Source organism: Drosophila tropicalis, unplaced genomic scaffold (assembly GCF_018151085.1).
Source record: "Drosophila tropicalis isolate 14030-0801.00 unplaced genomic scaffold, ASM1815108v1 contig_4, whole genome shotgun sequence".
NCBI lineage: Eukaryota > Metazoa > Arthropoda > Insecta > Diptera > Drosophilidae > Drosophila > Drosophila tropicalis.
Window position 1 is genome coordinate 1,915,311 of NW_027172862.1, and position 15,149 is coordinate 1,930,459.

Consider the following 15,149-nt stretch of genomic DNA (forward strand, 5'->3'; position numbering starts at 1 on the left):
CAGCTGTTCGGCTACAACGTCTCAGCCGGCAGGACGCCGACAATACATTTAATAGAAGCTCAACATGCATTTACAACCAACCAACAAATCCAAAAATCCTTTCAACTGACTCTGCCTCAATTTACGTATACATTATCTGAGGCCCACCATAGAGGGTCCAACTTGCGGCGAGCCACCACAGCAGAAGGATCTAGGATTCACTTTCTCTTCAGCAGTGAAAGACTGATGATGCTGTTGTTGTTACTGTGATTGGTCCGTGTCAGGCATCTCCTCGACTGGTGCCCACATCGGCTGGCAAATCCCCACTATCTTCTCTGGAGATAAAACAACTTTAAATGAAATTTAAAAAAGTGCACAAATTCAAATTCGATTTTCGATAGGTTTTGCTCCGAAATGTCGATTTTCGATAGGCTTGCTCCGATAATGTGGACTAACCGATAGGCTTGCTCCGATAATGTTGATTAACCGATATGTTTGCTCTTATAATGTCGATTAACCGATCAATTTTGTTTCGATAATGTCGATTAACCGATAAATTTTGGCCCCACATTCCCCGTATTTGATATTATTTAACAGCCTGTTAAAATAGGGTGTGTTAAGTATCAACTAGTTAACAGAGCAGGAACAGTTACAAAAATTTGGTGAAAAGCGGTGTGGTGAAAGAGGTTGTTGTTTTTTTTTTTTGCTAAAAATTAACAAATTCAAATTCCTGCAAACACAATTTGTTGCTAAATCGTGTGTGTGCGTGTGAGTGTGTGTCAGCGTTTTCCTTCCCCTCCCCACCAAACCGCAGCCAAGCATCCTGTGACCCCGCCAAAGGAGTGAAAAGGAAACGGATTTCCCACGCCGACTGCAATTGCAAAGGCAAAAAGACAAAACTTAACCTCGCAAAGCGTTTGCAAAAAAAAAAAAAAACCAAAAAGAAAAAAACCAAAAAAGAGAAAGAAAAGAAAAAGCGAAACCAGAAAAAAGCTAGTGAACGAGAGGGCAATATTTTGAGTGGAAACAAAGTGTTTTTTTTTTTTTTTTTTGAGAATATTTTGTTATTGTTAAAAGAAAAAAAAATAGTACTTGCTACTACTTTTTGCAAATCAACTGCTGCCCCCTTCGCTGTCTCTCTCTCACACCAACACCCTTTTCGCCTAGTGACGCGTGCCTCCACACGAATGGACAAACAAAATCGAGGAAAGAAATACACTAAAGCAAAAGCAAAAGCAAATAAAAAAAAACACCGGTACGTAAAGGGCGTATGTACATACATACATACATATGTACATACTTACATATATGTATGTACGTACATATATTTATGTATGCTCATAATAGTATAATTAAGCTTATTTGTTCCTTCTTCTGATATCAAAGAATCACAAATTGCTCTGCTATGCGCTTTTTTTTAATATTATATTTTTTTCTTTTGCGTTCGTTCTTTTTTTCTTTTCGGTTTTCGTCGTTTATTTTTAATTTTTATTTGTTTGCCGGTGCGCTGCTGCTGCTGCCAACGAAGACGCCGCCGCCGCAGCAGCTGCCTCATACCGTTGTTTGTTGCAAGCGAGCTTTAACCCAACAATGGGTCTAAAACCGAAAACTTGAATGGTATAATTATCACATAGCAGCAATAAATTAACTGTGCTTTCTTATCAAAATGTTAAATCTTAAAAAGAAAACGCAGTCTAATTTGTTATTAGATCCTGATAAAGCTTCAAAATGTAAGCGTTTGTTATTTTGACAACAAATTTTTGGCATATAAAATTCAAAGAAATAGAAGATTGGACCTACTTACACATATATTGCACTTTTTGTATAAGGAAAATGGATCCTCAAATGTACAGTAGTGTTGTAAAACAGCTGTGAAATCTTTGAATGTGGAATAATAGTGTTTTGAAACCTTTTAGAAGTCTAATTCTAAATTGAAATATCAAAGAAGTTAAATTCGGCTATGCCGAAGTTTATATACCCTTGCAGTCCTTGACAATAATAATTTCACATGTTCAAAATTTCTTTTCTGCAACTCAATTCATTAATATACAAACAAAACAATTTTACTCTTCATACTATGTACAATTTGTTCTTCTTCTTCCCTCATTCCCTAAGCAAAGCAACGCACGCATACACATACAGTTTATGTAGCGTTGCGTCTGTGTGTGTATGCATGTGCTCTGTTAACAGATGGTGACGTAGTAGGCAGCAAGCAGAGCTGCCGGCAGCGATTGAACCGATTTATATAGACTGTAACTTGTGTTCTATTTATCCGATCAGGGTCAAATTTTGGGATCTGAGATTTTATATCAAATTCTATTATATTGGTAAATTTCATGGGGATACTCCAATTTTTGCAAAAATTTTTGTTCCAGAGCTATATGATATAGTAGTCCGATCCCAAAGATTTTCATACTTTATCTCACCCGGGTAAAAAAAAGCTCCCAAAAAAAATTTCATCCCGATAGCTCTTAAGATGGCTGAGTAAAACGCGTACGCACCGACGGACAGACGGACAGACGGACATGGCTATATCGACTTAGCTTCTCATGCTGATCAAGAATATATATACTTTATGGGGTCGGAAACGTCTCCTTCTGTGCGTTACAAACATCTGACCAATTTTATAATACCCTCTGCAAGGGTATAAAAATAGTGCTGGAAAATGGCATTGCAGTCAAAGTATTTAAAGAAAGAAAGGTAAATATTTACTTACGTTACTCGGGCCCAAAACGCGCTTAAACTACATAATTTTGGTATCAACCGAAAGAGAAAAATTCCACGAGCACTACCTCAGGTGCGCCTTGGCGATTTATTTCGTAGTTTTTGAGTAATTAACAAAAAAAAATTAACGTTTTTAGCGGGACTATAGCTAAAAGTAGCTGTTTCCGGCTTAAAAAAGCTCTTAAATTTTGAGATAGTGTTGCCAAATGCCGAATTTTGGATACTCGAATCCGCGGGCTTTTTGAATGTTTTGTTCACACTAGTCTCAACAAACGAAAATATTGATGAGTTTACAATATTTCTTGATTTTATAGAACAAATATAGCTCAGAAGACAATATTCGGCTGCCAGAGCAGCCGAATATTCCTTGACTTTAGAGTTTAGATTAAAATATTTGGCTACCAGGGCGGTCAAACAACGCGCCAAATAAAAAATAGCGTTTGACAACACTGAAATCTAGCTTTAGCCGATTTTTCCCCTTTTCAACACTGAAATCTCGAGTAGCTTAAGTAAATATCTACCAAAATTTTTGACTTTTTTGCTTAAATATTTTAACATTCAGTTTTGTTCGATTTTATCATGGAATATATACATATGTATATACCCACGGCTATTGATAGGATTCTAAAGGGTTTTAAAGGCCTTTGTGATTTATGGTTTATTTGAAAAACTAAAGCCTTGTGTACATAAATTATACAATATCAAAAGTAAGATCTAAAAAATAAGTTTCTTTCAATTGTTTTTCTACATTAATAATACAAACTTTACCATTTTTTGTTTATATTTTTGTTTGTTTTATTGTTACAGATTCTCTTTATGTGAATAAATCAGACATCCAAATGACAACAATGTATTCATATTTATATCTTGAATGGCTATTGCTTTTTCTGCCACAACAATGATCAAGATGTTTATTGATAAGAATCCCACAGACCTAAAAACAATTTAACAACATAAACAAATACCCCATTAAAAAAAAATAAACAAAAATTTATCTAAATATTGATAAAGTGACAAATCTCTAATATATAACGAGAAGGATCAATCGACAAGAGTCTATATTGAGAGAACAAAAAGGTGACCCTCAGTCCACACCAAAAATGGATCATTTTCAAACATCGCTTAATCCGCGCAAACAGGAGCTGCTTGAGGCCCGTTTCATTGGAGTAAGGGTAAGTCAATGTGATAACAAATTTTTGTGTGCTTTTCCCCCCAATATGTACATATATGTATATGTATACAATGTGTGTGTATACATTTCTAGCATATATAAGTCGAATATTGCCTTATCTAAACTCATTGACCTATTGGTGGGTTAAGCGTTAAATGGTTGTTGCACTTTGAAATATTTTTTTTAATTGATACCCTGTAGCCTTTTCTGGCAATTTAAAGAAGGGAGCTATTTTCGACGTTCTTCTTAATACCAGCAATAAAACTCAAAAATTCCGTTTTCACCCATTTACTTAAGAGTAACTTTAAGGGATTTTGAATGGCTTTATTATTACTCCTTTGTTTATCAAGATATTGTTATCAAATTTGGCATATGCTTTGATCGTTCTATGATACAAGAGGAAGAGTCGTAAGGAGAGTCGCAAAGAGAGAGACTAATGGTAGGCTCTTACTTTGTTTTGTTAGATAATGCAAACGCTTGTTATATCCTTTCAAAAAGGGGGAGATTCATTTTGTTCAGAAGGTGCAATCCATAAAAGCATAGCTCGATCAGCATAACGAGACGAGTCTCTTTCCTAGACAACTTAAATTACAGACATGACATCTCTATCTCGGATTCAACCAAGCCATAAAATCTGATAATTGTATCTGAAAAACCTGCAAGAGTCTACAAACGTCGGCATGGCCAAAGTTAGATCTGGCCCTCTGGTTTTTCTTTTCATAGTTTTTTGATTTTTTTTTTGCGTTGCCTTCACCATCTTAAAGAAAAAGTGCAAAAAAAAAAAACGTAAAACGAAATTAGCATACACACAAAATGTGGTGGAAAAAAAAGAAAGAAAGAAAGAAGTTGGATAAAGAAATGCAAGAAAACTATTTAACATCGGGCAAGAAGATGGTGGGGAAATGTTGTGGGCTAAGATGGGCGAATGTGGCAAGGGAGGGGATGGGGATCTGTTGTAAGCTTGCTCTTTGTGAAGGCTCAATAAGAAAAATTAATCGACAAACCTAGCAACCTGTCATCTCTGCCTTCTGGCTCCTAGTTTGAAAATTGTTGTTGTTGTCATCAGCAATATCTCGTCCTCAATTGCACACACACATCATATACACATACACAATGTAAATACATAATGTACATTTACATACATACATATGTAAGCAAAGGAGAAAAATGTGTACATACATATGTATGTATATAAGGCAAAATGCTGCCTACACAGGACTTAACTCTCGTCAACCCCCCGCCAATTCATAATACTGATAAATTCGTTGATTTTGCTTGCCTCCTCTTTTCCCTTCCCCCAAACCTCTCTTTTTTTCTATGCTCCACAAAAAATTAAATCAAAAGAACAGCTGATAAGCGAAAAGTACATACAAATGTACACACATACTTACAAGTATGTACATGTATGTATGTACATACATATGTATGTTTACATCGGAAAAAGCAAAAGTTTAAATAATAAAATATTAAAATCTGCTTTCGACAAAATCTTTTGTTAGGCCGTTTAGGTTACTGATTAAATTACCATTTTTGTTTTCTGTTTATCTACAAATTAACAATTTATTTTTTCATAGTTTGAATTCTTAACTGCCACAACAATGTAACAGAGCTCTGCTTAACAGTCTCGCTACTGTTTGCTGTTAATACACATCTGCTGCTGTTAGGTGAAAAAAGCTTTTGTTATACCCTTGCAAAAAGGTATATTAATTTTGGTCAGAAGTGTGCAACGCATAGAACGAAGCATCTCCGACCATACAAAGTATGTATATATGTATATTCTTGATCAGCACGACGAGACGAGTTTAAATAGCCATGTCCGTCCGTCCGTCCGTCCGTCTGGATCAACGCAAACTCCTCCTAGACCGTAAAAGCTACAGAGCTGAAATTTTGCATGTGGGCTTGAATATGCTACACAGTTTGTATATCTCGGAGTCCGCCGGATCGGACCACTATATCATATAGCTCCCATAATTTCGTTATTTTCAATGTTATTATCGTGAAACTTAATATTAGATAGTTTATTACGCTTATAAACGACTGTGCCAAATTTGATCAAGAACAGATGACTATATCATATAGCTCCCATAGGAACGATCGGTCGAAAACAGTGACTTTTGTAAATAACTTCGTTACTTTTAACGCGATTGCTTTCAAATTAAACATTTGTTAGTTTAATATATCTGTTAGTGACTGTGCCAAATTTGATAAAGATCGTGTGATTATATCATATAGCTCCCATAGGAACGATCGGTGGAAAACAGTGACTGTGATATCTTCGTTATTTCCTATGATTCTAGGACATTCTTTCGCAAACATGAGCCTTTTTAGATAAAACGTTCTTCCACATTGATGGCTAATAGGTAAGGAAAGAGTTACCAAAAAAGATGCAAGGGTATACAAACTTTGACACGGTCGAAGTTAACCCCGGCCCTCTGGTTTTAAGTTTACATTTGAAGTTGAAAGCCCTGTTTACACTTAACAGTGGGTGTACCTGTTAAGGTGATCGATACTAAGCAATTGAGACTGAGGAAAAAACTTCATTGTTCATTGATATGCCTTAACATTGCAAAGTTCTAAAAAACGAACAAATCAGAAAAAAGGATACTTAATGTAAATTGGACACATGTATGTATGTATGTATCATTATTAGGAGGCTTTGTTTGTTTCGGCAAGAAATATTGACATACATTAAGCTCTGCTAATATTAATCTGTATTTTTTCGTGGGCTTTACATTTGTAATTAATTAATGTAACTGAAACTACATCTTGAGGGTTATCAAACCAGAGTTCTCATACAAGGATCCAAATAGAAATTAACAGAGGAATTTTCTATGTACGTATGTGTGTATGTAATACAAATGGTTTTCATATTTATCATTTCCTGGAAAATCTCGAGGTACATAGATGACTAAAAACAACAAAATTTTGATGTTTTTTGATGGTCTTTTGGAATCGAAGCAGTTTCTAAACTTATTATCGATACAATAAAATATGGTACATGGAAACCAAAATTATTTTAAATATACAATCAATCTCATATCCTTGATCAGTATAAAAAAAACCTGACTTGCTGGAGACACACATATGTATGTACATATGTATGTATTGTATTATAAAAGTTGGCGCCCCCTGTTTAAATTAAGCTCTTTCTCTCTTTGTCTTTTTAATGTCCTTTCTCACTTTTATGCCGGGTCCTTGTTTTTTTTTTTTTTTTTTTAGTTTTGTGTTGCTTTGACAACGATTATTTAGAATTTATTAACAATATTAACAGCCTTAAAAAGTTAGTAAGCGCCCATGACCTGCTTCGCCTCCTTTTTACCTCTTAGCTTCTTTGCCTTCTGTAGCTATAGTCATATGCGAAAATGAGGAAAAAAGAAAAGAAAGAAAAATAGAAACAGCGCCAGAAAACCGAAGCTGCGTTATGCCGGCAGTTGTAAAACGTTCGCTGTGGTGCCTCGTTCGTAGTGCTTCGCGTCGTTGTCGGTGTCGTCCTGTGATTTTTCCTCAACTTGCCACACCACTCTCTGCACACACACATACACACACACAAACAGCACCAACGATTTTTCATCTCAATCTCATTGTTGCGTTTTCGCCGTGTTCAAAAGCTGTTCGGCATTCGCGCGTTAGCCGAAATCATTATCATCATCATCATGATGAACGCTTTTCCATTGGGGGAAATAACGATGGGAATCCAAAAGAAGGAAAAAATAACCAGCCAACACCAAAACCAACCAACTCTTTTTCATGTTTCTGCATGTGTGCAGTTTAGTTTTTAGTTTTTTCTCAGTTGATTGCCACGCTTCAATGGAGGCTCGTGTTGTCGTCGTCGACGTCGTCATCATCGTGTGAGTGAGAGAGCATAACCAACACTGCAGTTAGTTGTAAAGACCACGAGACATGCACATGCTTGCAGAAAATTGAAACCAATTTACCAAAATTCAAATTCGAAATACTAAAAATGTGTTTTTTGGTTGTGTGTATATAAATTCTGTTCTTTTTTTTTTTTAAATTGTTTTTAATGTGCGCTGGGTTATGTGTGAAAAGTAAAAGCAACAAGAAAATCAAAAAAAAAAAAAGTTAAGAAACAACCCAAAAGCCCTAACAAAACATAGTGAAAGAGAATAACGAGAACCGGCAACATTATAACAACACAAAAGAGAAGGAAAAAGAGCAACATAAGAGAGAAAAGAAGAGAAGAGGAGACCGCAATGCCTGTGGTAAAGCAGCGGAAAATGAGCCGCTTTAAGGTTGGTTCAACTTCGATTCAAGTACATTTACAGATACTCTTTCTTTACACAAATCAATTACATTCTAAACGCCGACCATAACAAAAAAAAAAAGGTGTGGCCTATATTGGAAAAATTCGGCATAACTAACCTTAGCTTTATATTCTTTGTGAATTTTCATAGTTGTTATTTTAAAAAATTTGATTACATACTCGATTGATCGTCAGGATAAGGATAAGTTAGTTTGCCGAGTGAGAAAGAGAGAGAGAGAGAGAGAGCGGAAAGAGGAATGTGCTCGCTAAGATTCTATAAGTTTGTCAATCTGAGAAAAAAAAAACTGGTAAGCAATGAAGAAGAAAAGTAGAAGACACCAACAGTAAAGTAGAAAACCTAATTTCTCTTTTCTTCCTCTTTTTCTATCAAAGAAAGAAAGAAAAAAAATTCGCAAGTTCATTGAACTTGCTATGAAAATTTTGTATACCGTCGTCAGTCCACGATGTGCACAACGCGTCCGCCTCTATGAGAAAACGTGGAAGAAACGCAAAAAGCACCAACAACAACTACAACTACAACAAGCACAGAAGAAAAAGAAGGAAAAAAACTAGTAATGCGTCGCTGCCGACGTTGTCGTCGTCGTCGTCACCATCACTGTCGTCGCGTCGTTGTTGTATTGCTCCGCATAGATTTGCGACCTGACCTAAAATGCAAAAATTTTCGTTATTTTTTTCTGCGCTGTTAACTGAAATGTTAACAGACCAAACTAACAGAGAGAAGCAGAGAGTTAAGAGAAGGAGACAGACAGACAAACAGAGATAGAGAGAGAGAGAGAAAGAGTGAAAGAGAAAAGTTTGAACAAATCAGCTGTTTTGTGTATGTATTTACATATGTTTGTGTCTGTGTGTGTGTAAGTTACTTTTGTTTCCTTTGACGATAATGATAAAAACCAAAATGAAAGTTTTTCCTTATTGTAAATGTCATCTTCAGATTACATATGGGTCATAATCAATCGGATTTTGTATGCATCCAAATACGATTATAGATCCTGTGTTTACACTTGTAAGCAAGTTGTCCTTATATGTAGCTATTTAAAGAACCATTAAGTTCTATCATCAGCAGACAATTCTAAAGTATACACCTCATTTCTAAACGACTAGAATTGCAGTGATCCCATATCTTCAAAGCTAAAGATAGTTGTGAAAAAAGGCAAGCTTCAACTTAAAATCAAACAATTTTTCACAGATAAGATTATAGGTTATTGATTGATTGCAGAGATTTTGGCGATTCTGAAGGACTTTTGCTCTTTTAAAACACTTCAGTCATAACATGACTTGCAAATGCATTATTGAAGTACCCACTACCATGTAATTAAACAGCTTTGAACTGAATTGGCTTGGAGAGTTTTTTAAGATTAAGATTTTAAGACTTTCAATATCCTTAGTCAGGTCAAAATTAGTTTTTTTAAAGCTTAAAATCATTTTAAAGCTGGTTAGAATTAATTCGAAAGCAATTAACAAATGTATTGGAATGGAATTCTAAAAATAAATACCACATTCGGACTACTTAAACTAAACTGTTGTCCAAAATAAATGGGAGTCACTGTATGCATCTTGGGGATTTCATGAATAGAAGATAAAAAAAAAGAAGAGAAATGCATAAGCCTGTCTGTTTCTCATTTATAGCTTGCACACGATTAGCAAGTGCTATATATCCTTGTACCCAACTGCCACCTGCTCCGCCATAGGTCACTTTAAATGTAAGAGACAGTGTTGCAAAACGTAAATAGAAAATATGTTTATAAAACTTTTAATGGCCTAAGATTGTGAAATTGTTGGCCAAAGACGGAAGAAGACAGCGGCAACGACAATGACTATTGTGGCGCCCCCTAGAGACTGCTTTTGTGTGTGTGTGTGTGTGTTACCAATGCCTTTTTCTTGTGTTTAGCATTTTTTTTCTTTTTACTTTTACATGTGTTTGTCTTCTTCTGATGAAAGTGTGATGCGGGGGAGGGGAAGACAGTCTGAAAGGAGAGAAGAACGGATATGGAATTTTCAATATTTATCGTTGCTGCTGGCTTTGTTGCTGTTGTTGTTGTTGTTTTATTTTTAATGTATGCAACTACTCGCACACACACACACACACATACTTACATAGCAATATACACAGAGAGAAAAATGTTCTGCCTGCGCTTTGTCTCTGTTTTTTTGCCCTCGTCCCGATGCCATCCCCCATTCCCCCCTCACTATACGTCTCGGCTTTCTGTTCTGTTCTGTTCCTCCCGTTGCTTATGTAAGCATTTTCAGTATGTTTCGCTTTTATATACTTTTCGAGTGGGCGTTGGACATTTAGTGGTGATGGTTTGTTTGGGGTGGCGAACGAGGGGTAGGGGGGCGTTAGTGGGTAGGCGTTTGTGTTTTGAGGTAAACGAAGGGTAGTAGGTAAAGAGAGGAGGAGAGGGAGATACTATGGCACTGGGCGTGGCACTCACATCTTTCTGTCCTTTCTCTTGCATATTGCTTCTCACTTTCTTTCTCTTTTACTCATATTTTGCATGCGTGTGTCTGTGTGTGTGTGTGTGTGCTTGTAATTGATTTAACAGTTTTCACACGCGAATTGCATTTGCAGCTCCCCAAAAACACACACACACAAACATTCGCATTTAACAACTAACACTAGATGGCGCTTGGGTGCAAATTGCAGCACATTTTACTAGTTGGCCTTGGAGAATTAGATTTCACAGTTGGCCCGCTGATATTGGGAGTAATTCGCCCTAAACAAAGAGAGGGGACAGTAATCGGGAAACATATGTAAAACAGAAATTACAATCATTAAGCAACACATTGTCCCATTAGTTGGAATCGCTTTAATATTACCATAATTTTATTCATGTTTTAGTCAAAAATACACAATTTACAATTATGAAATGAAAGCTTTTGCAATTACTTCGCCAAGAGGCTCAAATTTAGAACAGATGTTTGTTTAAACCCTTTGAACTAATCGTGCCATTTCCACACCAAATTCCGATTATCTATTACATATATAATTCCCTTTTAATGAAGCTCAACAGAATTATAAATTATTATAATTGGGCAAAAAAATGTTCAACCTAAGAATGTTATAAAGACTGGTCGATCAGATAAAAACTAAATTATAATATATTAAATCGTTAAATCATTAACATCTTTGGAACTCTCGACAAATAATTTAATACTTTGAAAAAAAGTTATGAATCGAGAACTTTTTCTGAAGTAAGAAACACATTTTTGATATAGTCTTTCGATTCGTAAAAATCCTTTCATAATTATCCTGTTATACACATATCCAGTTAAACTATCGGTTAAAAGTAATTAGTTCTTTCTTTAAGTAATTAGATCTTTAGTAAACGGATTTCAAAAGAGGTATCTAAAATGAAGGGGAGAAGAAAAATTATCCCCTAAAGTATGCAGTAGGTAAATGAAAAAGTTGTTTGTTAAACAAAAATTCCTTTAAGGGGTAAACTTTGTCATTTGAACCATGAACCAGAAAATATTATAATTAAAGTGATTAACAAATTATAAAAATCAATTCGCCAAATATTGTAAGCCCCGCCTTTAATGTTATTTAGATTTTGCATCATTCAGGGTTTCGTTCAATTAATTGTTATTAAATATGCAAAGCATTTACATGTACACACACACACACACACATGCATAAAGATACCTACAAATATCTCTCTATATACGTAAATATTTCATATATGGCTATGTAAATGCAATATAATGAATTGTTATAATAAGCGTTAAGCATATGCATAGCTGAAGGCTATGTCACTGTATGCACAGTGTGTGTATGCATGTGTGTCTATATATATTTTGGTCTAAAGGGTTGTGTGTGTGTGTGTCCATATAATATTTATATAATTGCATTTCGTTGGTAAATTATTATAATGAGGGCAGCTACAAAATATGACGAGAAATGAAATTTTGCATAAAGAGAACCTAAATTCTATTTGATTGAATTTAGGCAGTTGAATCTAAAACTATAGTTAAGTTGCTCTTTAGTTAGTTAAACTTGTAAAATAGTAAATCTTCACCTTAGGCAAGTTTTTCAACTAACTAGCAAGATTATTAAATTGTGGATTGGGTGACGACCAGTCAAAGCCAGAAAAAGGGAGATTGAAAATAAAAGCAACACAGAAGTGTGATAGAAGATTGGTAGAAGATAGATAAAAATAGATAGGTAGAAGATAGTTAGGAGATAGTTGGAGGATAGATAGAAGATAGATAGAAGATATATGTATAGAAGATAGATAGAAGATAGTTGGAAGATAGATAGAAGATAGATAGAAGATAGAGAGAAGATAGATAGAAGATATATGTATAGAAGATAGATAGAAGATAGTTGGAAGATAGATAGAAGATAGATAGAAGATAGAGAGAAGATAGATAGAAGATATATGTATAGAAGATAGATAGAAGATAGTTGGAAGATAGATAGAAGATAGTTAAAAGGTAGATGAAAGATAGAGAAGTTTTCTGTCTTGTTTTCTGAACCTTGTGGAAACTTCACTTATAACTAGTACTCAGATTAGATTAGATTAGAAGTTATAATTTGCATAGTTTGAAAGAATATGGAATTTCGGGATTGCTCTTTGGAACTGCAGGGTTGGAGCTCATTTAAAGAAGGATGTTATGATGTCCTGGTACTTGAATGACTGATCAACCGCTTTCTAGATTTGTGAAAGACTTTGTAATGTTTCGCATTATGTTTCAATGTCATAATTGTGCTGTTCATTGGGCGTTGTCCTCGTTTTAATATTGTTACCTGGGGAAAATAGTTGAATGTATTAACAATTCAAAACAGTTTCCAGCTTTCAAATATAGATCCAGACCTTTGCTGCAAATAGATCAAATGGGATTTGAGTTATCAAACTTTTTTCACAATTTTAATGCATATTACAGGTTGAGTGAGAAAATAAGCTCGTTCCTAATTGTGAAGGGGTAGAATGGCCGTGCTAATAAATTTATAGCATACTTTTTTGGGGTTAAGGAAATTGTCAATTTCTGGTGCTGCCCTCGCTGCTTTTGCGTGTTCAAATGAATTTTGCTAATTCTAATGAAAATTAGCGCATTTTCCATACACAAAATTGTGGAATACAAATAATTATATTTGATCAAATGCTTAGGATACATAGATATATGTATGTATTGGATATGTACATACTCATATCAATCTCAATTGTTATACATATTAAAGAGAAAAAGAGAGGAAAAGATGCCAAGAGTAAGCGAGAGCTAAAACTGTGCTATATTAAATGCTTTTACATAAAAGACTAGCTTTTGGAGTTTTTAGACGCTGTGGGTGAGTAGGAGTGTGTTAGGGGGGAAAATGAAGGATGTGGAGCAGAGTAAGCCTCAATGCCTCTCTCTCTTTCTCCCTCTGTTTCTCGTTGATGGGCCCCTTTCATTGCGTAGAAAATGTTCTAGCTAGAATTTTGTTTGTGTGTATCTGTGTTTCATTTTGGCGTTTTTTCCTCTACAGACATTCTCAATGTTATCGTCAATGCATTTGGAAATGGTACCCAAAAAAGGAGTGACAGAGAAAGAAAGTGACACAAAGAGAGAGAGAGAGAGATGAGAAAGAAAGAGGAAGACACACGAATGGAGAATTTTCTGAAATTTTTCCGCCAAACTTTTTCACTGTTTGGTGGTTTTTTTTTTTTACCAACACATACACAAACACAACCACATATAGACACAAAAAAGGAATCGTTGACTTGGCCTTCCTTTCGTTAACGTTTCGTAGCATTGAGAGGGAGAGAGAGAGAAACATTAACGGAAGCTATTCTCAAACATTATTAAAAAACTGAATTTTTAAATAAATCTTTATAGTTTTGTCTTTTATATCAAAGTTTCAAACAATTAATGTTCTAGTTTTCTTGTTAGAATCATAAATCACATATCGAATTTTCATCTCTAACGGTGGGTGTATACATATGTGTGTTTGTGTGTGTGTGTGTGTTTGTGGTGTCTCTTTGTGTGCCTGGCAACGCATTTTCGTTGGTTTCTAGTTGCTGCAGCAGCAGCAGCGGCAATGGCTAAAAGCAAAATCAGCAGCCGTTACCAGTTAGCTGCCACACACACACACACACACACACACACACACCCACATACGCATGCACAATAAGAAGAAGAAGAAGAGCAGAAAGCAGCGGAGCCAGTCGGGCATAGGATGAGGGTGGTCGTCCACATCGACATGCACATCTCACACTGGCACTTTGCACATAGTTTTATCCCTATACCCAAACCCATGCCCAACCCAAACCCATACATTCATTCGCCTGCCTAGTCCTGCCTCCTTCTGCTACTCCTACTTCTGCTTTTCTGCCTGCCGTGCCGCCCGGCATACAGAATATATACACAGATTTTGAGTTTCAGCTTTAGATACACACACACACACACTTAAACAAGATGCATACGCCGCCAATATACCTACATATACATATATATCTCACTAGGATGCATGTAGTACATAAATGTTTATGTATCTATCTATCTATCTATCTAACTATCTATCTAACTATGTATGTATGTATGTGTGCATCTGTGTGTCCAACATACATACATATATATGTATATGTTGGTGTTCATAAAACTAACAAAAACGCCAAGCAAAAATAAAAGTTAACGCATTTCACAAAACGTAACAAAAACCAAAGAAAATTCATGCCCAGTGTGTAATACATGCCCAGTGTGTAATTTGTCCTCTATATTTTACCCCAATCAGTTGAGAATCCTAAAAACAAATTGCCTAATAGAGATTTACACTTGGTTTTATATAAAAAATATGTGTTGAATTCTCTTACGACACTTTAAAAGACAAAAGATAGAAAGATGTTTTGAGTCAACTATAAAACTGAATAATAATGTCATTGAAAAGCTAGTTTCATTATGCAACTTTTTTGTTATAACACATTTTATGAAGATACTTTTTTCCTCCTCCTTCCCTTGCAAAAAGATTCGTAAAAAGTAATGAAATATGTTGCCAAAGTCATAAAAACTTGAAAATTA